The sequence below is a fragment of the Cucumis melo genome, chromosome 5, assembly GCF_025177605.1.
Source record: "Cucumis melo cultivar AY chromosome 5, USDA_Cmelo_AY_1.0, whole genome shotgun sequence".
NCBI lineage: Eukaryota > Viridiplantae > Streptophyta > Magnoliopsida > Cucurbitales > Cucurbitaceae > Cucumis > Cucumis melo.
The window spans coordinates 14,029,815-14,053,062 of record NC_066861.1 but is presented as its reverse complement, the minus strand read 5'-3'; the positions used below and the strand labels follow the sequence as shown (position 1 = coordinate 14,053,062).

General features: G+C 32.3%; 2 long non-coding RNA genes across 3 annotated transcripts; one reads left to right on the top strand and one right to left on the bottom strand.

The window, feature by feature from the left end:
• The first annotated feature begins 11,281 nt into the window (after positions 1-11,281).
• On the top strand, positions 11,282-22,865 carry LOC103485781 (uncharacterized). 2 transcript variants are annotated; one of them, XR_536934.3, is made up of 4 exons: positions 11,282-11,485; positions 14,627-16,964; positions 17,062-19,419; positions 19,689-22,865. It is a non-coding gene; the product is annotated as an uncharacterized LOC103485781 (long non-coding RNA). The 2 variants fall into 2 exon arrangements; XR_007820806.1 differs by having other exon boundaries at positions 14,627-19,419.
• LOC127149336 (uncharacterized) lies at positions 11,705-13,566 on the bottom strand. Its single transcript, XR_007820807.1, has 2 exons — positions 12,735-13,566; positions 11,705-12,385 (listed from the first exon to the last, which is right to left on the bottom strand). It is a non-coding gene; the product is annotated as an uncharacterized LOC127149336 (long non-coding RNA).
• Positions 22,866-23,248: the final 383 nt, after the last annotated feature.

The window sequence follows — 23,248 nt, the reverse complement described above, 5'->3', positions numbered from 1 at the left end:
AAATAATATTAATTAATTAAATCACATTTAATTAATATTTCACTTAAATCGTATTTAAATGAATATATCTCACATAACCTATAAATTTAATTAAATAAAATAAAAATAAACTATTAACTAATTCTCCAATTAATTGATTCCAAAATTAAATATATTATATTTAATTTAATCCAAATTTGAATCATATTTAAATATAAATTTCTCTCATAACCTATTGTTTTAATGTGTATTATATATGCATTAAATTTTAACCTATAGTTTTAATATGAATTTAATTCACAAAATTAAATTTATATAATAAAGTTTAATTAAAATATAATCTTTATATTATAATGTATCACCATACATTATATTAATTTCCAAAGTAGATTTGAACATTTGAAACTACAACCAATATAAATAAATCTCATTATCCTTTACGAGCTAGGAAGGGGACCTAATGGATCTACATATCAGAAGCTACAACAATATGAGATTAATATGCTAAACTCATTAACCACATCAATCAATATTCATTAACTATGTGTACACTCCACTAAAAACTCACAGCTGAACTCTTCTCACTGTAGATATATTTCTGTGTCCATGGATATAGACCAATACCAAAAGTTAGTTCTTCACAAGTGTTCATAACACTAGTTGGGTCAAATTACCGTTTTACCCCCAAGTTACTTCTAGTCCTTAAATGCTAGTGCTCCTCTAATGAACAACCTATTTATGGTCCAACCACTAAACAGAAATCCCTTTCGACCATAGAGATGGTAGGATCCTTTGTTCAAGTCCCGAAGATACTATTTAAGAGAACACTTATCTACTTACCCTAAAGTCGAGAAATAATGAATTCCATCTTGTGTGATTATGTTTCCAGCTCTCCACTCTGACTTTTCCTCAAAATGATAAGCATATTGAGTCGACAATCTGGCCACCCTCACCCATACAAATCAAAGAACAATTCCTTATGAATAGGAGTTCATAATACATTCAGGATTAAGACTAAGTTACCTAAGTCATTCTAATGAAATAGAAACCCAACTAGTTAACGAAGTTACATATAATGGTTACTATTTCCTGGTCCAGTCTTGTGCAAACTCATTGCATAGGATAACCTCACTCGCATGTCACCTACACGAAAGAATTGGATCATTGCGTTTGTATTAAATACAAAGTGAGTTGTATCCATAGTGTTATCAAAATAAGATAACTAGCCTTATCTCTATACTATAGATCCTATAAGCTATATCTCGAACATTGATTTTTGTATGTCTCTACATACTGTTCAAGACTCATCAAATAACTTAGGATGTTAGTTTGTTGGATTTAGGTTATTAAGACAAAACTAATAATATAATTAATCAATAACATTTATTGAAATTATAATAATAACATTTTATTAATAACAGTCAATGTATTATATTAATCTACGAGTTTTAGGACATAAAACCCAATGGGAAAAACACAATACTGTTGGAATTTATGTCCTAAAACTTGTATTTTGTTATTTGATTCAATAAAGTTTATTATTGAATGCTATAATCTTAAAATCAATAAATTAAGGTCCCGAGGCTATTTTACTAAGTTTGTCAATACACTTGAACTTTGTGTAGAGACATAAACATGGATTAAGTTCGAGTTAATAGCTCAAATAGTCTATAGTGTATGAATAAGGTTGGACACCTTATTTTTGGAAAAACACTATGGATGCAGCCCACTCTGTAGTTAGTACAAACAATGTAATCCTGAATCGTTCATGTGCAGACATGGGAGTGGGGGCATCCTATGTAAATGGTTTGCATAAGACTGAAACCACGAAATAGTTACTTTTAGTTATAACACCGTAAACTATATAAACTAATTATTTCAGTTATGATGACCTAGGTAACTTGATCTTAATCCTGAGCTAACTATGAACTTCTGTTCATTCGGTAGTATCCTTAGATCTGCATAAGTGAGGACAGCTCATCTTCGCTGGCCCAATAAGCCTCCCATTTCAGGGATAAGATCGGGTGGATAGCTAGGGACATAGGGTGCAAGACGGAATTCACTCCTACCCATTCTAAGGATAGTAGATAGGTTGTTCCCTTAAGGACTAAATCCAAGTATTGAATAAGGGGCCCCACCTTCTCATTAGTCCGAGAAGGATTCAGGTTTATAGGTTGGACCTTAAACCAATTATTCAATAGTGGATCAGTGGGTCTTAAGGAGCAAGATGTAATCTTGGGGGTAAAACAGTATTTTGACCCAACCAAGATTATGAACAACCTGTGAAGGATCGACTTACTCATCATTGTTATATGAGGTGGACAAAAATATATCTATAGTGAAGGGAGTGCAACTATGAGTCTTTAGTGAAATGACTCATTAGTTAACGAATGTTGATTAAGCTTGGTCTAAAAGAGTTTAGCCAGTTAATCTCGAATCGTTGGAGCCCATGATCTATAGGTCCATTAGGTTCCCCTATTAGCTCATATGGATTCAACTAAGAACGATATGTTGAAGTAACTCGAATTGTTCGAATTAGGAAAAGAGAGAGAAACCGACAAATATATATATGATATAAGTCAGTAGATATAAACTTTAAGCTTTATGTTTAAATTTAATCTAAATAAATATGAATATAGATTCATATTTAGAAGCTTGGAAAGTTTTGAAACGGTCAAAATTGTAAAAGTCAACATGTTGATTTTTGACTTTGAAAAACAAAACTTTTACCGTATTTATATTCAAATATGATTTGAATTTTAGAAAAATGAATGCGGATTCGTACTCGGGAGGTTGGAATTAGTCAAGATGGATAAAATAGCAAAAAGTCAAAAAGTTGACTTTTGACTAAAAAAAAGTCAAAGTTTGACTTTGACTTAATTGGTCAAATGACCAAATTGTCCCTTGACTAATTTACTAATTAAACTAAATATTAGTGAGAAATGTGGCAGCTCATAATGAATTTAGAAGCCACTAATTCCATTAATGGTTAATGGATTAATTAGGTGTTGAGTTTTCATAAAATAAATTGCATGTATTTTGCATGTAATTTTTCTATATAAACTTCTTATTTCAGAATGAGAAGAGGATGATGATTCTCATAAAAAATATCTAAACGATACACCTACCTCCATCCTTCTCTCTAAAAAAGGTTTTCTTCACAAAAACGAGTCCCACAACTCGGTTCTTAGTCCCAAGTTTAGTAGTGGTTGTCCTTAGCTCGTGATCTTGAGAAAAAGAAGTTTTGAGAACGAAGAAGAAGTTAAAAACTACAAAGGTAAGCTCATCGTTTACCTTCTCTACTCTTCGTTTAGGACCATCGTTTAGTTGTAGCATGTTAATCTCTAAATCGTTTAGATGCATATAGAGTAAAGCATGATCCTAGTCTTCCGCTTATGCATATTTTTATGATGTTTTTTCCAACAAATACATCGGGATAAACTTTATTATTTTCTTTTATTTTTATTATTTTTTATTTTTTTATCGTGAGGCATTGTTTTCGGTTTCACTTCAAACGACAAGAAACAAAATTTGCAACAAATTATTAAAATTAAAAAGTTGCAATTTATAAAACAAATTACGAAATGTGCATAACAAAAAAAAATACAATTAAACTCTTCAAATTATTCAAAACAATTACATTAAAAGGAAAAAAACTACACCTATCTCCTAACACATAGTCGTGGATGCCAAAATAAAGAATGTCAAACCTATAAATGACATAAAAGTACAGTTAGATATATATCACAGATGAGAAATTAAACAAATTAAGTGTTTAAAAATACGTACCTCAAGTGTTCACGATTCTCTCTGTGCCTGACTCATATCCTCGATCATCTTTCTCATCTCTTCCATTTGTCGTGAATGTTCTGCCATTTGGTCGGTCACGCTCCTTCTCCCTTTGTTGTTGTTCTTCAATCTTACTCAATGAATACGCTATGACCAATCTCCCAACTTTCACTAAAGTTAATTTCAAAACTACCTAACACTTCCAACATTTAAATTAAATATCAAATTCAATCTAAAATTCACATTAAATAACAATCTCAAATTCCATAAACACCCCCCTCAGTTCAATATAACATCACAAATCTCAACACATTCAAATTATTTATCAATCTCAAATTGAATAATATTCAATAATCCCCCCTTCTCAATTAAATATAACCCCACAAATCTCAACAAATTCAATTATTTATCATTCTTAAATCCTAATGATAGAAAAACGAGACATGCACAACAGAAGTACGGATCGAAAATCACTCTACATGCATCTAAACTAATTTAGAAATTAACATGTTTAATAACAACCTAAATTACATTAATTAGAGTTAAGAAAAATACTTACATTTGTAGCTTCCCAATCCTTAAAATCTCCACTCGATAACAAACCCGGGACCACCACTAGTATTGACTCGCTATTCTTTGGACTTAAAATTGAGTTGTAGGACCCGTTAAGTGAAAGAAAAAAATATGAGAGAGAGATATAGAATTAGGAGAAAGGAAACCAACAATTAGTTTTAGTGAAAGAGGTATGAAAAATTTATAAAAACAATTACATGCAAAATGCATGAAAAATCTTTACCAAAAAAACAACACCTCCCATTCCACTTAATCTTAGTGGCTTGTTGTTTACATCACATATAAACACTTGACCCACTAGGTATTAGTGGGATTATCCAACAAAATGTTGGATTTTCCCACTAACTCTAGTCCAAGAGCAATATGGTCATTTGACCAATTAAGCCAAAGTTAAAATCTTGACTTTTTACCATTTTGTCCGTCTTGCTAATTTCAACCTTCGGAGCATGAATCTGCATTCATTTTTCTAAAATTTAAATCATATTTGAATATAAAGCCGGTCAAAGTTTGACTTTTCAAAATAAAAAAGTCAACATTTTGACTTTTCACAACTTTGACCATTTCCATCAATTCCGAGCTTCCAAATTTGAATCCATATTCATATTTTTAATATTTAAATTATTTTTAAACTAAAAGCTCTATAATCAACAGCTATATCACATATATTCGTTGATTTCTATCTCTCTATCTAATTCGAAGAATTCGAATTGTTTCAACATATTGTTCTAAGTTAATTCCATATGAGCTAGTAGAGAAACCTAATGGATCTATAGATCATGCACTCCAATGATCCAAGATTAACTGGCTAAATCCTTTTAGATCGAGCTAGTCAACATTCGTTAATTAGGGTCATTCCACTAAAAGCTCTTAGTTGCACTTCCCTCACTATAGATATATTTGTGTTCATTTGATATAACCATAATCAGTAAGTTAATCCTTCATAGGTTGTTCGTAACCTCAGCTGTGTCAAAATACCATTTTACCTTGAAGACTACATCTTGTCCTTAAGTCCCATTAATTTACTATTGAAAAATTGGTTTGAGGTCCAACATATAAACCAAATCCCTCTCGGGTCAATGAGAGGGCGGGATCCCTTGTTCAAAACTTGGTTTTTAGTCCTTAAGGGAACAATCTATCTACTAACCCTCAAACGAGTAGGAGTGAATTCTGTCTTGCACCCTATGTCCCTAGCCATCCATCTGGTCCTACCCTTGAAATAAGAGGCTTATTGGGCAAGCGCTGTTAAGCTGCCCTCACCTATGCAGATCTAAAGATAATACCACTTGAGCAGAAGTTCATAGTTAGCTCAGTATTAAGATTAAGTTACCTAGTTCATCATAATCGAAATAGTCAGTTTATATAGTCAACGGTGTTATAACTTAAAAGTGACTATTTCATGGTTCCAGTTTTATTCAAACTCTTTATATAGGGGGGCAACTCCCATGTCTCTACATGAACAATTCAAGATCATATCATTTGTACTAACTACACAGTGGGCTCTTCCATAGTGTTTTCGGAATAAGGCGCCCAACCTTATTCATACACTATAAACCGTTTGGACTATAAACTCAAACTTGATCTACATTTATGTCTCTACATAAAATTCAAGTCTACACTAGATAGGCTCGAGACCTTAGTTAATTGGATTCAAGATTATAGTATTCTATTTTCACTAATAAGCCCTCAATAATCACTTTATTGAATGGAATATAATTTTAACTTATAAACTATGAGTTTTAGGACATAAATTTTAACAAACTCCCACTTGGACTAAAACTTCTAGTGTGAGAAAACAATGTTGAATTTAATCATGAAAGAATTACTCATATAAGTACAATAAACATATTCATACAACAAACTAGGGCTTATACCCAAACATTCTCCCACTAGTCCTAGTGCTCGAACTTCGCAGACCTAAACTATTTGGGTGACCTTCAAACACTTTAATCGTGAAGGACTTTGTAAACCAAAAAACCATGATTTGCTCAACAAGTATCAGAGTTACTACAATGTCACTACGATGCACAATTACCCAGATAAAGTAGTACATTTTAACTTTACGCTTCTTCACACTACTGCTCCTCCATTTAGAGTGAATACTGATTTCAATGTAGACTTTATAGAATCTTGTGAAATCAGAATCAGTATTTTTGATAACGATAAGATCCTTAGTACTACGGGACTTTAGTGATTGTGAGGAGATTTTAAGAATTGAGAAGCTACAAAGGTAAGTATCTCTCTTAAGGGATCTATTATAAGGGATCTATCGACGTAGCTCAACGATGTCTGTAAATCGCACGTAAGACGATGCCATACACTAAAACGTCGGGGAAGGTTCCAAGTAACCCAAAGTTTCACTAACGGTGTCGACATTGTTTACGCTTTCCCCAACATATGCATGGCATCAACATTGTTTTGCACTTTCTCTAACATTTATGCAAGGTGTCGGAGAAAGTTTAAGAATAAAATATTTTTTTTACATTCACTGACGTTTCTTTCCATTTAGTTGGGGAAAGATAAAAATAAAATAATTATTTCAACTTTCCTCGATGTCTCATTGCACGGCATCGAACAAGCTCCCCTATACCGGCGCAATATTTCATGTGTCTAAAATAGTCGAATATTCTAACGTTCAAGTTCTCGACATCCACTTCTGCGTCATGAATCCTCCGCCTTTTTGTAGTGTAACTTGTGGTGTGGTGAATGAATTGTGCTTGTTTTGCGACATGTGTTAACTGTTTTCTACGACGAACTTCATATGTTATGACTTACTACTTATTTTATTGTGGATTTCTTGTGATTTTTCCAAAATGGTTTTCTCAAGCACGTTACTCACTAAATCTGTTGACTTACGTTTTAAGTGTTTTCCCTCCTCAGGTTGTTAGACATTGAGACCATGCGAAGGTTAGTCCTGAGGCTATGTAGTCAAGTTAAGAGAGAAGACAAAGTGTCTCTATGGTTTTACATGGTGTGTTAGCCATGACATCTCGTCATGCATTCAAGGAGTAGGTTGATAAGGTTGCCGCTCCTTAATGCCCAAACTTCAGTTAAATAGGGAAGAGAGGCGTGAGAAGCCTGAATAGTTGAGGTAGGGTAAAGAAGCCTTGATAGTTGTCATCCAGTTTGAGGTTGTGGGAAGAACGAGGTAAGGAAGAGAAAGAGAAGCTTCACACCTCTAAGCGTTCGCCTTAAGGAGGCAATTGAAGAGACAAAGGAAAGAAAGGGACAATAATTAAAGCGGAGGCCGAGTATATTAGTGCCAAAAGAGTTCCGCCAAGTCTCTCCCACCGCAACACGAAAGGTTGTACCTTGGTGGAAGAAGAAGGACGCAAGAAGGCTAGAGGGTTTAGTTTGTACAAGAAAAGTATAATTTGTAAGTCTTTAATAAAGGAAGGAGTTCAAGGTTTCCGTTGTATTATTTATGTATGTTATTTTCTTAAGTATTCCCACTGTAAAAAGAAGTGAAAGTCTCAAGGTTCTAGTTGAAGAGCTTCGCTAAGAGACAAAGGAAAAAAAAACAAGCCAAGAGTTGTTTTGCTTATTAGGCGTTCAACGTGTTACCTTGTGAGAAAATGTTAATAACAAAAAAATGTCGAGGCGACACGCCCTCCATTTGGCCACAGGGTGCGTCATTTGGGATGGGGCATGACATAATTAATCTGTGTTATGCACTTATGAGTCTGTAATTAACTTCAACGTGTTAATAACATATCCAACCACTATCATAACATCTTCCTAATATTTCAGGATTTAATAATTTGGTTGACAATTTTAAGAACTTTTTTCGTTTTTTTAAATTTTAAAATAACCATATTATTATTTTTTATTGGCTGAATCTCAAGCCTTATTTTAATTTCAAAATAACGACTGAATCTTAACCCTTAATAATTTAGAAATTAAAATGAGTTTTCGTATTAGATCTTAATATATTTTTTAAATTTGAATTTTTAATTCATAGCCAATCTCTTAATTGATTTGTTTTTCCTCATTCTCTTCTAATTTTGAGAAATTAAAATCTACCAAAATCCTGTCTACATTTATTAATTAAATAATATAAATAATTTTGGAGAAAAAAAATTAGAAAATATCCCTGAAAGATCAACTTTTATATCTTTGTTACTCCGAGTGAAAGATTTTTGTTCTTCAACCCCAAGTGTTTGAGATCTCAAGATGTAGACTTGAAGATCAAAAATTGAAGATGAAAAATGGATACGAATGTTTGGGTGCTTCAAACAGGATTGTAATTTGTTTTTATTCTTTCTTTTTTAAAATGCAGGATGCAGTTGAAAATGGGATTGATACTTCAAATGTAAATGCAAGATGAAGTTGGAAAAAAAAGGGTGGAGATTAGGGTTTGTCGCTTCAAGGTGTAATTTTAGGGTTTGTTCAATCGAAGAAAATATATAGAATACAACCCCAATCTGAACTTTGAAAAAGAAGGACAGAAGATGGAGAATCGAAAAAAGAAAGTGGAAGGGTCTGCTGAAGTTATTAAAGTGTAATTACGGTTTATTTTAGAATTAGTAAATAGCTAACATTCCAAGGGAGTATCATGGGTTTTTGCTATTCTTTCAACTGATAAGTCGTGAATTGCTATTGTTGTTGTTGACCTAATTATAAAGTGAGGTTTCAACTAAAATAGTCTAAATTGCTATATGATATTACACAATGGGCCTTTCTTTCTAATATATTACATAAAAGTCTTAAATGAGCTAACATTTTTCACAAAAGAATGGACGAATTTACCTTATTACCCAAATTTCATTAATCTTGAACAATATTTTCCTTAATTATCAACAACCATATTTATTATATCAATTGTAACTTCTTTAATTATTAATACACATTTATTTGTATTTATTAATGTAGTATTTATTAACTTTAGAATGGTTTAAATATGGTATAAATTATTATCTTATATGGTAATAATATTTTTAATTATCATACAAAAAATAAAAATTTTCAATTTCATGCCCAACCAAAAGTTAATTTCTCACGATCATCAATTTTGGTGCCGACATTCTTCTTCAATTTCTATTACAAAAAAGGTTGTTCTTTCTTCTTCCCTTCTGATTTGCTTCTTGTGATACAATTAGATTTTTATATATATATATATATATATATATATATATATATATATATATATATATATATATATATATATATATATATACATTATTTATTCTTTTGTTTCGTAGCATGCACTTTTTTTCCTTGACAAATTTGTTCTCTCTTCTTTCATTTCGTAGCATGTATTTTTTTTCTTAAAAAATTTATTCTTTTTTCTTCCGTTTTGTAGCATATATTCCGATAATATTCCTCCTATTTTGATTTTTCACATATGCTACTGAATAATACATTTATGTTTTATGATTTGTTACATATATACTACTGCATATATTCAATAATACATACACAAATTTTTTCCTCGTGTTCTGTAATTTTTTCTTACTCAATTTAACAAATTGAAAACACAACCTTTCATTCATAAAATATACAATGTATTACTTCATATATACTATTCATAAATCAATTTAACATATCCTATTTTTCTGTAAATGTATGTCAATTTATATGTATTATTGTATATATTAAAGTGTATATATACACTAAATAATAGAATCGATATATCATATTTTTTGAAAATTGTATGTTAACATATATTTATAAATTGTATATATAAAGCGGTATATATCTAAATGCAATATTACGAAATCGAAGTTTAAAATGTTTTAGGAAATCTACGATGTAATGGAGTAAGGAAAAATATGAGAAATTTAGGAAGACAATTAACTGAAAGTATAAGGATAATAAAAAAACGAAATAAACTGAGAATCATTGAAGAATGAAATCGGAAGAGGTGAAAAAGGAAATAAGATTACATGAATAAGAAAACTGGATGTACCGGAATTGAAAGAATGTTGGGATTTTTTAGTGACAGAATCGGGCTTACTTGAAGAAAACATATGATATTCTACGGTTATTGGATGTCCATATATATTTCTTGTGGTAAATAACAAGGGGTATGTATTTTAAAAAAAAACATAACACATAAGTCATATTCATCAATTACTGTATGCCAATTTATGTATATTATTGTATATGAAGGGATATATATTTAAAAAATAACAGAACATACACATCATATTAATCGATTACTGTATCTCAATTTATATGCATTATTGTATATATGAAGAGGTATATATAAACTAATTAACATAATAGACAATTGAAATTCCTTGGGGACTGTACGAAATAAATATATGCATTGTTATATATATGAAGTGGTATGTATCTAAAACAAATATTTCGGAATATAACGTTAAACGTTCTAGAAATATTACGATTTAATGGAGTACAGAAAATTATAATGAATTAGGAAGACAATTAACCGGATGCATAAGGAGAACGAAAGGACGAAATAAACTGAGATTTTGTGAATAACTGAATCGAAATTGGTGATGGACAAAATATAAGGAGATGAAGAATGAAACTGGATGGTATTGGTGAAGAAATTCGATAACTTTTCGATGGAGGATGTACCGGAATTGGTGGAGAAATTGGATAAATTGCAGGCGACGGATGTAACAGAGAAGAATAACTGTTGACGATGGAGATGAGAATGTAAAAATTATGCGGTTGATGAATAATTAAGAAAGAGAATTTTAAAAATTATTTCCATATTCAAAGATACATTATTTGATGATAATTTAAAATAAATTATATAAAGTAACACTTTTTTTATTAATATTTAAGATTTTACATTAATTAAGATCATCATCAAGAAAGTTATAATTTATAAATATAATATAAATAAGACAAAATATACTGATTACTTATATAATTAATATTAATTATAAAGTTAAAATTATCATACGAATATGTGAATTTCTAATTAAGTAAAAAAATCTTATTTTAAGATATTTGTGAAATTTGCGGGTGAAACTATATCTTTTCCCTTAAATCTTTCTTATAAAAATATGACATAGGCGTAGACACACTGTTTTGCTATGCCCACGAATATTCGTTCAAGCCCAATGCATTGATGGGCCGCACAAACTGGTCTTGCCCTAATTGGAAGCTCTACAACGCCGGCACAAGTTTGTGGATTCCCAGTCCCCATTTCGGTGACCGAGATGTTCAGGTACGAAATACTCTTCGTTATTAGTACTGAATAGTGAATTCTGCTTTGGATCAGATGTTCTTGAGATTCGTTTGTTCAATCCCCATTTCGATGACACACAACTTTTTTTTTTTTTTCACTTGAATTTGTTCATACATTTTCTATATCTCCAAGTTTCAGTCAGCACTCAGATGCATATGCATGCCCCTTTTATCTTCTGCACTTACATCGGATCGCAAATTATCAGTACTTGGTCAACCATGATTATGATGTGCAAGATTTTTCTTCTTGTTTAACACAAACAACAATGAATAGACTCTTCTTCACAATTCCTCAGAACATCAAAATGCTTTAATCATTACACTTTTAGACTCTTCTTCACAGTTTCTCATAACATCAAAATGCTTTACTCATTACACTTTCTTATGTTCGTCTCGAAGCTTTGAAACCCACAATATATAAAGAAAAAGCTAAAGAGCAAAAGGCAAGGCCACATGTTGAGTTGTACAGATTCACTAGGCTTCTCAGTGAGCTGATGGGTAATTGATTATGTGTAGATTTGAGTGGAACTGATCAATTTCTGGGGAAGAGAGGAGACATCTTCTATAAAATTTCCCAAAATAACATCCGTAGAAGATGAACTAAATTAATAAAAAGCTTTGTTAAGATCTAGCTGATGGATTAAAAAAGAATCTTGTTTCAACATGAAACTTGAACTTGAAGTTCAAAACAGATTCAAAGTATTCCTCTTTTCAAAAGAATTCAATGATACTTTGTCAAGTAGTTGGATTCTTTTTGTCATTCATCTCTGTGATCTTTTTACTGCTAAGTTTGTGAATTCACTTCTAGTTTCAGTGTGGAGGTCATTGTGGTGGACTTCCTCCAGGAAGCTTTACCATACACAACTGAAGAACAAAAACTCTGAAAATAAAACATTAAACCCGGTTGATAACAATTTTGTTTTTAGTTTTCTGTTTTTGAAAATAAGCTTATAAATACCACTTTCTCTGAGGTACTTTTTTGTTTTGTTACCCGCTCTTCAAAAACATATTTAAAGTCAGCCAAATTTCAAAACTATTCTTTTTTTCTTTTTTTTTTTTTAATAAAGAACTTTGGTTTGTTTTTAAATTTGGCTTAGAATTCAAATGTGTTTTTAAGGAATGTGGAAAATATACTAAAGAAATTGTGAAAATTCTAGCATAATTTTCAAAAACAGAAAACTAAAAACGGAATTGTTATCTGATGGGGATAAGTGATCAAACCAACGAACCAACCATTGGAGAAACCAGATTCTTGCTGGTGTTTCTTCCTCTGCTGTGGACTGAACCTTTCTCTGTTTCTTTCCTTCTGTTGATGTCAAATTTGTGGGTTCCTTCTGCAAACAAAAGAAATGAACTAAGACCTGTTGTGGATAGGATCCGATCCTCGCCGAACCCTTCTTTTGCTTGATCGATTTGGATCAAACTTGTTGTTTTGTGGTAGTGAATTCCTTTTCATGTTCAGTTCCTCCACCCTCGAGTCTTCAACTAGAATGTGGCGGCTTGGTCTTAGAGCAAGGTCTATACTTCTCAAAGCACAAGCCTGTTCTGGTTTAACAGCTAAAAGTGCAACACACATGAGAAGGACAATAAGTACTCTGTGTATACTAAAAACCATGGCTTCTACAATGAAACAAAAAAGAGGGAGAAAGAGGATAGATATGTTGGTTTTTTTTTCCCTCTTTTTTTTTTTTGTTCTGTTTTGTTTTTGTGGTAGTTTGATTCCTGTAGTAGACACACAAGGCTGTTATTTATCTGTCATTGGTTTTGGAAGTGACTTTAAAGCATAAAGCAGAGTTGGGCCCTCAAACATCTAGACCGATTTTAGATTCATTCAAATCATAAGCCTGCAAATCTAAGGCTGCTATCCAAGAATCTTATAAGGATGAATAAAGATGTTTATTGGAACAATGCCTCTGAGAAGCCAAGCATCTTTTTTCCTAATTTATTTCTTCATATCTCTATCTATTACCTTTTTTTTTTTTAATTTTTTTTATCCACTCTAAAATTCCAAACACTAAACTCCTTGTGCTTTGCCAAACCAACTCCTCATTCTTAAACACACCATCCATTTGAATACATCTATTGAGATGAAAGGAATTTTTGTATCCCAACATAGCAGGAATTTTCTTGCTAGTTCATATCCCACTTGGAATCTTAAACACTGTAACTAGTTAACCCAGTTTGGTCCAATTTTTCACTCTAGTTAGTTCTAAAATCATAAAATAGAATCTGTGCCTACGTTTCTTTCAGGGCTGTTTGTGTAATTTAACCTTCCTTTGCTATTAAGAAAAGGGAATTGCTGATGGTTTCCTTTCTTTTGAAATGGGGTTGAATAAGAAAGAAGTATTTACGAGGTAGAGAAGAAGTAATGGGCCAACCCTAAAACTGATATTATTATAATTAGAGATACACAACAGAGCCAAAGAAGAAAAAGAAGAGGGGTACAGTTCAGCCCCCAAAAGAATAGTTACTAAAAGAAACAAACGCTTGCTTTGGGCCATTCTAAGATTTCCTTCCGCAGTTCCACTTTTGAATTCCAAGCTCTCTTCCCCATGCAACTAAAACAACACTCTGTTTGTTGTTTGTTAAATAAAATTTTATTATACCTTTTATTTCTCCTTTGTATAAATTATTCCTTTGTTGCCAAACCATTAATTAATACTTCTATTTAATCATTGTTTATTTCTTTATACCCGTCTCTTTTTTATTTAACTTTTGCCGCCCTTCATTTGAAGGGACAATATCTTTGTCTTTTATATATATTATAAATCCTATTTTGGTCTTTAAATCTTCGATCAAATTCTAACCTGATTTCTAAAATTTAGACGACAATTTTCATTGAACTCTAGTTTTTAAAGTTCATACTCTCGATTTTAGTCTTTAAACTTAAAAAATGTAACTACTTTTCTCTCTATTGTTTTGTTTTTTCAACAAATTAATAACATAGTTTCAAATATGTGTATTACCTTGTTAGAATGATCATGTATTGTATTGAAGCCATGTAGGTTGAATGAGCATGTATTGAAGCCATGGTTGAGAACAAACATTTTTTTTATGGGTGAACGAACAACATGTGAAATGTAAATATCTCTATAATTTTATTCGTTAACAATGTTTACAGTGGTCGATACCACATGCAAGTTGGATTTTTGGAACATTCTAAAGCACAAGTTCCAGGCTTTATTCAAAATTTAGTGGGCACAGTGGCTGTCTCCAAACGAAGGCTGACTGGTCAATGTAGAAGCAAAACTGTGTCGTTTTGGTGGATTGGATGTTGATGTTATGCTTATGGTGGTGCTGGTGAAATATTCTCTCTCATGCTTTACTTTTTCATTCTCCAATTAAAAGCAAAAGAGTTAAAATGAGATGTTGCTTTCTGGTCTGCATTTCTCTCCATATGGGGTTTTTAAACTGGCTTTTCTTGGTTTCTCCCACACACCTAATCATAATCCCCATCATAACATATTCTTCTCCTGCTCTTAAATTACTCTAAAAACATTTTCTATTATCCTTTTCACTTCCAAGATTTTCTTTTTCTTCCTATTATTTAAATTTGTAAATAAAGTTTAGATTTTAGATTTTTTTTTTTAACCAAACCTTGCAATAATTTTAGTTAATATTTGGTTATCAATTTATCTTCTTTATAGTTTTCTATTCTCTCTTTTAACTAAGCTTATAATACAACTTTTACCTAGTTTGTTTTGTTTTTTACGTTTTAAAACATTTTCAAGAATTCGAAAACTAAGATTCTGTTTAATAATATATTAGGCCTCTTTTGTAATCATTTTGTTTTTGGTTTTTGAAAATTAAGTCTAATTCGTTATATTTTTTTGCAATGATTTGTTTTTTTCTTGATTAAGATAGTTGAATTCTTAGTCAAATTTCTAAACCAAAACAAGTTTTATAAAAGTATTTTTTTTTAGCTTTTAAAATTTTGCTTGGTTTTTTAAACCATGGATAGAAACTAGATTAGAAAGCAATGAATTTAGAGATAGAAAGAGTGCTTGTTGGTTTAGTTTTGAAAAACTAAAAATCAAAGGTTAATATTTTGTTTGGCAACCATTTTATTTTAAAAAAATTAAGCCTATAAACACTATTTCTACCCACAATTTTCTTCATTTTGTAATCTACATCCTCTCGATGGTTTAACAAACCAAGTCAAATTTTAAAAACTAAAAAATGTAGCTTTTGTTTTTGGACTTTGGTTAAGAATTTAACCATTTTATTTAAGAAAGCTGCAAATCATCGTAATATATGGAAAAAATAGACCTTAACTTCAAGGAAAAAAAAAAAGTTAACAAACAAAATTTTAGTTTTCTATTTCTAGTTTTTTTCAAATTCTTTTTTTATTTTTCTATTTTATTTTTAGTTTTTGAAAAATATGTTTTTTTCCGCAATTATTTTGCGATAGTTTTTATCTATCTTAGTGGAAGATTTATTAACTATGTTTTTAGTACTCAAAACTTGTCTTTGAATTTTGAAAATTTTCACAAAAAGTTCACACAAAACAAAAAGCAAATAGTGTTTATAACTTAATTTTTTTAAATCTAAAATTTGATTATCAAAACAATGATTGTTTTTAGAATTCAAGAAAAGTGAAGACATACTTACTGTGTTGGGAAGAGATAATCGTAACTTTTTTAAAGAAATTTAAAAACGAAACTTTATCAAACGATCTTCATGTTTTTGGGAAATGTTTTATATTTTTCTTTTGGATTTAGTTTCCACAATAGAATATTAAATGGATATTTGAAAATTAAAGAAAAATGGTTGTTGGATTTAGGGGCTCCCTACCCTACGTAAAAGGAAGGGTCAAAGTGGATGGACAGTGACTTGATCCCAAAAGAAAAGTTTATGAAAGCGAGTCAGTGTGAGCTCTGTTTTTTACTATTATTTTTTTGGTTACATATCATCTCCCATCTTCAATTCCCTCTTTTTTCTTCTTCTTTTTTTTTTTCTCTCATTTTTCAATTTCATTCTCATATTACTAATTTAGTCTCCATGTGGAAATTGCAAATGGAACGTTTTGAAAATATTTTTTAGAGAGATCGCTTGTTTCAGTCCCATTTTCTCCCTTTTCAATGGCAAGATCAGCAACTGCTGCATTCTCTTTCTGAACATAGTCAAAATCCAATGTAACGTGTCAATTGTCATGGTCCTACCGTATACCAAGATTATTCATTAATGATGACTTGTGACTTGTCTATATATTTGAAACTATTCATGCGAGATTAATATTTGATCTTGCACATCGCATTTATATAAGTAAATTGTTATCTATGTTGTGACTTGTCTATGCTTCATAGCTAAACGAGTACTCTGCTTTGATAAGTTAGCTATGCCTTAGAGAGTAGTTCACTTTGCCTTAGTAAGTTAGCTAGGCCTTATATTGCAAAATTGGACCCGTGGAAAGGAGAATTATTGTAGCATGCACTGCTCTCAAGGTTTCCATCCCCAAAGTAAGACCCTTAACCACTTATTTCAATGATGCTCGCTTGTGGCATGACATAGGCATGTGTCATTGGATAATTCATTAGGGTCCATTATTTTCCCTAGGGTGGCCAAGAGCTAATGCCATGCCTTCATAAAGTGTTTTCTAAAACGTTATGCACGGGCGCAGACATCCAAAGTAGCGAGGAGTTATACGAACCCGATTTTTTGCATTCTTTTCTATATCATTTATGTGATTTTAAGTCTGTATTTGCCCTGTCAGAACTGATCTAGAATAAGAATGTCTTGTGGATTCTGACATTCTCACTCACTTAACTTATAGATATCTGTTTAATTGACTTATTATATGTTAGCAATTTCAAAATACTTTCCCCTTTTATTGTTTTAAAAAATTTATTTATTTATTGATATCCATAAGTCTTCGGACTACCTTACGCACACCTCGCTAATCTTACGGGACAACCTGTGAGACTCTACAACTAATTACTAGGTAGGAGGCAATCATGGATTGAACTTATGACCTCTTAGTTAGTTATTGAGAGTGTCTTTTTTTTTCACACTAGATCAATCCATGATGATTCTAAAAAAATTATTGATATCTGCTATAGAATAGGATCATTTGTGTTATATTTTCATGATGATATAGTATTGTTCATTTTGGATATGCGAAGGCTACATACAGGTTTGCTTTTGGTTTCATCCAAGAAGTCTCTACCATTTACTTATGATCTTTTTCTTATCAAGCTAATATGGACTTTGGATCGTACACGTATCCAATCTTTTGTTCGTTCATGTAATGATTTAGTTTTTCTTAGTGGTGCAATTGGTTCGATTTGACTTTCAAATGGAGTTGGATCAATTAAAATATCAAACAAATTTTGACTGCCTATTATATGGATTGTTGGGAAAAACCTCCCAATTCTACTGCAGGAGTAAACTGACACTACAAGAAAATGGAGGTCTCCCGAAGCACAAAAGCGTTGGGTGATATATGAAAACGTCAGAAAATCCTTTTTCGACGCATTAATTCGCGTCGGGAACGGCGTCGGAGGAAATACGTCGAGAGAGGTTCTCTCGATGCACCAAAATATCGCGTCATCGGGAGAGCCCTTGACATCTCCCGATGCACAAATATAACGTCGAAAGATGTCAAGGGATCTCCCGACGCTATATTTGTGCATCGGGAGATCCACAATTTTTTTTTTAATGGAAGGTTTTTTTTTTGCACAACCGAGAATGAGATCTAAACAAATGAATGAAAAATTTAGCAATCAACATTATTGATACATAGTTTAAACATAAAGAATAATAAAAGACATAAAGAACAATAAAAATAATAACAAAATCAACAAAAATAACAAAAAATTTACACAATCCACGACAAAATGAATATAGTTTAAATATTATTGATACAAATCCACAAGACACCACAAGTTTAATTATATTTCTAATACCTAAACCAAAATAAAGAAAAAAAAAAAGAAGGGATTGACTTATCAACGGCGAGGGGCGGCGGGCAAATGTGAAGATCGGACGACGAACATTGACGGCGAAGATCGGATGGTGGATGACACTTTGGATTCCCTCCCTCCCTCCTTCCCTTCCTTGTACTCCGTGAGACTATCATGCAAAAGGTACGCCGTTAGGGTGTTGTCGAGTCAGGAAGGATTTGTGAAATGCTTTTCAAGAAAAGGGGATTTCCCGGGATTGTGAGTCAGGCCTCCTTTGTGGCTTTCAACGAGAAATCCTTAGTCCCAATTTCTGATAAATGGAATCAACCCCATTTTGAGCTCTGCTTTGATGGACGGAGGAAGGAGTCCTGGAGCCAGCAAGGAACCTGCCCTTAGAGATCTTGCCCACTTTAGAACCTTCGCTTGAGGCATGAAATCACTCTCCTCGCTCAGATTTAGTAGCTCGATCTAAACGTCAAATAAGAGAAGAGTTCACTTTCTAGTTGGGAGTCAAGAAATCCATAAATACCACTTTGAAGTTGACCTATTCGCTCGGCCAATCGTCGGAATGTGAGGGAGTAAATGAAGGGTGAGGCTTCACAAGGGGCACCAGGCGAAGGACCAATTCGGAGCAACTGAAATAGGAGACTAGCCCTCCCCCGTGGTTCTTAGTCCCATAGGTCTCCCTCCCTCCCTCCCTCATTTTTCGGTTTTAAAAGGGAACTCCCAACGCCGTTATGCATGGCGTCGGGAGAAATTAAATATATTTAAGAAATTCTAAACTTTTTCTGACGCCGTTATGTATGGCGTTGGGAGAAGTTAAATATATTGAAAAAATTATAAACTTCTCCAGACACCGTTATGTATGGCGTTGGGAGAAATGAAATATATTTATGACATCGGGAGAAGTTAAATATATTGAAAAAATTATGAACTTCTCCTGACGTCGTTATGTATGGCATCGGGAGAAATGAAATATATTTAAAAAAATTATAAACTTTTTCGACTGACAGTTTTTGACGCGTGCATGGGGCTTCGGGATAAGTTATTATTTCCGACGCTATTCACCCAAACGTCGGAAATGTTGTCATCTTTCCCGACGACTCTATCACGGCGTCTGGAAAAGTTCCTTTACCTGACGTGCAAAAAGTCTCGTCGGGATAAGACGTATTTCTCGACGTCATTTCTTCCGACGCGTTTTGTGCGTTGGGAAAACCTCAGTTTCTTGTAGTGTGAAGAACAACACAAAATTAAAGAAAGGAATAAAACTAAAAACACAAGATTTATATGAAGAACTTCCAACTCGAAGAAAAACCACAGACTAGAAGGATACTACTATGTGAAAATTTGCTACAATCACACTATTTTTCACCCCACGTCCCTAATTACAAGACCACCCGCTTAAAAGCTTTTGACTACTCATAACTTTTTTCCCACTCTCAAATTAAAGAATACCAAAAAGAAATTTAATTAGAGTCAATATGCAACTTTTAAAGGTGTATTGATTTTAAGATGAATCCAAAACTACTGACGGGCATGGGCTCCATTTTTAGGTTAGGAGCCTACTTGTCAGAACCTCGAAATGCATGCTCGTGACACCAATCCTTTCTTCAAATATTAGCGATGGGGGATTCCCTCGCATCTTACCAAACTCAACAAATTTCACCTTGGCAAGATGTTAGAAGAATCCATAGCTCTAAAACATCCATTGTCTTAACCGACAATCATATTTCTCAACTCAAAGAATTATAAAATACTTCACCATATAGAGTAGACCACTTAGAATACCACATTCCAAGAATTTCGTCACATGCCAATAAACCATGTCGAATTTTATGGTGCAACTTACACCTACTTGACTCACTTGAAAGTTTTTTTGCCATCGACATAATTTTTACACCTTGCATAACCGATGCGGAACCAGTAACATTACATTCTCCATCATGATAAAACAGACATACCACGAGAATGAATTTTGTCTTCTTCGGACGAGGTCATTGTCTTCTTTGGCAAGAAAGACAATATTAGCACTTGACATAGAGCCTTTTGACGAACCTGCTTCGTTTAGACAATTCTTTTTTTTTTTTTTTCATGTGTCGAACATTCTTAGCAAACCTTTTTCTACACGAACTCTTTCTTCTTATATCTACTAACTATCAGGATTGAATTCTCTCGTGAATTATGCTCTTCTCTCTTCAATCTTTTTTCTTCTAACAGAAAGCAAAATCTAAAAGTTTCTTTTCCATACGTCAAGATTGGCTTCATGTGTACATAAAAAAGGAGGAAATGACCAGATAAGTTGAAGTGCCTTATTTTCTTCCCCTATCTTCACTCCTCTTAACTCTAGCTAAAAAACATGCCATCGGAAACACTTAGATGATTTGAGATTTTTGTACTTCCACCGTTTACAGTAGGGAAATTATTCCTTTAGGTACAACTGATTAGACGTGCTTTTTGTCTAATACATTGCTTCAAGCTTCTCTAAAAGTTAGTGCCTTATTCTAGGGCATTATGGATGTGACCTGCTTTGTAGTTAGTACAAATGACTTGATCTTGAGTCGTTCATATAAAGACTTGAAAGTGGGGGCATCATTTGTAAAGAGTTTACATAAGATTGAATCATGAAATAAGCAATTTTATGTTTTAACATCGTTTACTATTTAAAACTGGTTATTTCAATTATTGTTGACCTATGTAACTTAATGTTAATTGTGAGCTAACTATGAACTCTTGTTCACACATGATTATTCTTAGATATGCATATGTGAGGGCAGCTCATTAGTGCTAGCTTAATAAGCCTTCCATTTTAGGAGTAAAATCGAATGTATAGTTGGGGACATATGGTGTAAGACAGAATTAACTCCTACCCGCTTTAGGGTTAATAGATATGTTGTTCCCTTAAGTCATGTATCTAAGTCTTGAACATAGAGCCTCACCCTCTCATAGGCCTGAGAGGGATTTGATTTATAGGTTGAAACTTAAACCAATTGTTCAGTAATCAATTGTTCAATAATGGATCAATAGGACTTAAGGAGCAAGATGTAGTCGTGAGGGTAAATGTCATTTTGACCCAACTGAGGTTACAAATAATATGTGAAAGATTAACTTATCGATCTTGGTTTATATCAGATGGACACAAATATATTTATAATGAGTAGAGTGTAACTACGAGACTTTAGTGGAATGATCTATTAGTTAACGAATGTTAATTAGCTTGGTCTAAAAGAGTTTAGCCAATTAATCTCGAATCCTTGGAGCCCATGATTTATAGGTTAGTTAGGTTTCCCTGCTAGCTCATATGCAATACACTTAGAATCGTATGATGGAACGAGTTGAATTGTTCAAATTAGGTGAGAAGAGAGAAATCGACAAGTATATTTGATATAGTTGTTAGTTATCAGATTAGAGATAGAGTTTTATGTTTAAATGAGATTTAAATACTAAAAATATGAATGTAGATTAATACTCAAAAGCTCGAAAATGATATACTATTTGTTTATGTAAAATTGAATTGTACAGAAAAATCTAACGATTGCAAAAAGGAGATTGTTCAAAGATATATCGAAGGGGAAAGGGAAGACAATTGATCTTAAAATGTACTTGCGTTAGATAATTTCATTGTATTGTGCTTTTTTACCATATTATAAGACGTCAATGTACATTGACTAAGGAAGATGAATTGTGGTTCAACTTTGAAAGAACTTTTAGCCAAATTTGGTATTAGGGAATTCAAAGCGATAACTGGATTAAATTGCAGTCCATTGCCTCCCATGGATATTTATAAAGTAAAGGGTAAATTTTTGACAAAATACTTCTAGAATGAAGACTCTATTCTGAGATCAATGGTCTCATTTCTGATTAATGAATCAAAAAAAATTGAAGGATAAGGACAAAGATAAGATGACCAATATATACTTCCTTGAGAATTTTTTATTGGGAAAGCAATTAACAACGGGGTAGATTTGGATCATATCAAATTGGTCGATGATGAAAACCAATTTGATGCTTATCCATGGAACAAAATAGAATATAATGTTTTATTAGATTCTATAAAGAAATCGATAAAAAAGCCTTATGTCCTAACGATTGGTATATCTGCATTTGCTTCTCTCTTTTGGTATGGGTGCATACCATTGTTGATTGGACCTTCCATATTTTGTGCAAAAAGAGTAGATGAGAGAAATGTATGCATGCTTTAACTGGGTTGTTGACAGCTACCCAGAATGGAAGGACCTTGCGGAGAAGGTCTTCAACGATGAACAAGTATGTTGTATCATAAGAATGTTGTATATTTTATAATTACTTTGAATATGAATAATGTATCAATATTTAGTCTATTTTTCCTATGTCATTCTTGCAACAATTTGAATTTAAGGCTATGTTTCCGAAAGAAGATTTTGTGGAACATTTTGATTTTTTACAATTTTGTGGAATGTTCATCAAGATCTTCTTGTATTGATCAAGAACCTGATCCAATCTTCAACGCGTTTTTTACTCGACATAAATCAATAAATTTAAATTCAAATAACATCAATCACTAGTGAACTCTAAAGCTTAATCTAATGAGTTACAACAAGTTTGTTATTTCAATACTTTAATACTCTTCTTCACATGTGAAATTGAAAATGTATAAAAAGTTGAACAAATAGAAATGAATACTTATAAGAGAAAAAGTGATATTATATCGATTATTTTGTATTTACAAGTGTCTCTTATGTAGCTTCATTCATAGGCAATCCATTATTGCTCAAGTGAGTTAGCTCCAAATTCTAATTCGACCAGGTTCTTTATTAGTGTCTCGAACCTAAGAGAAAATAATATAGATAGTTTGACAAAATTAA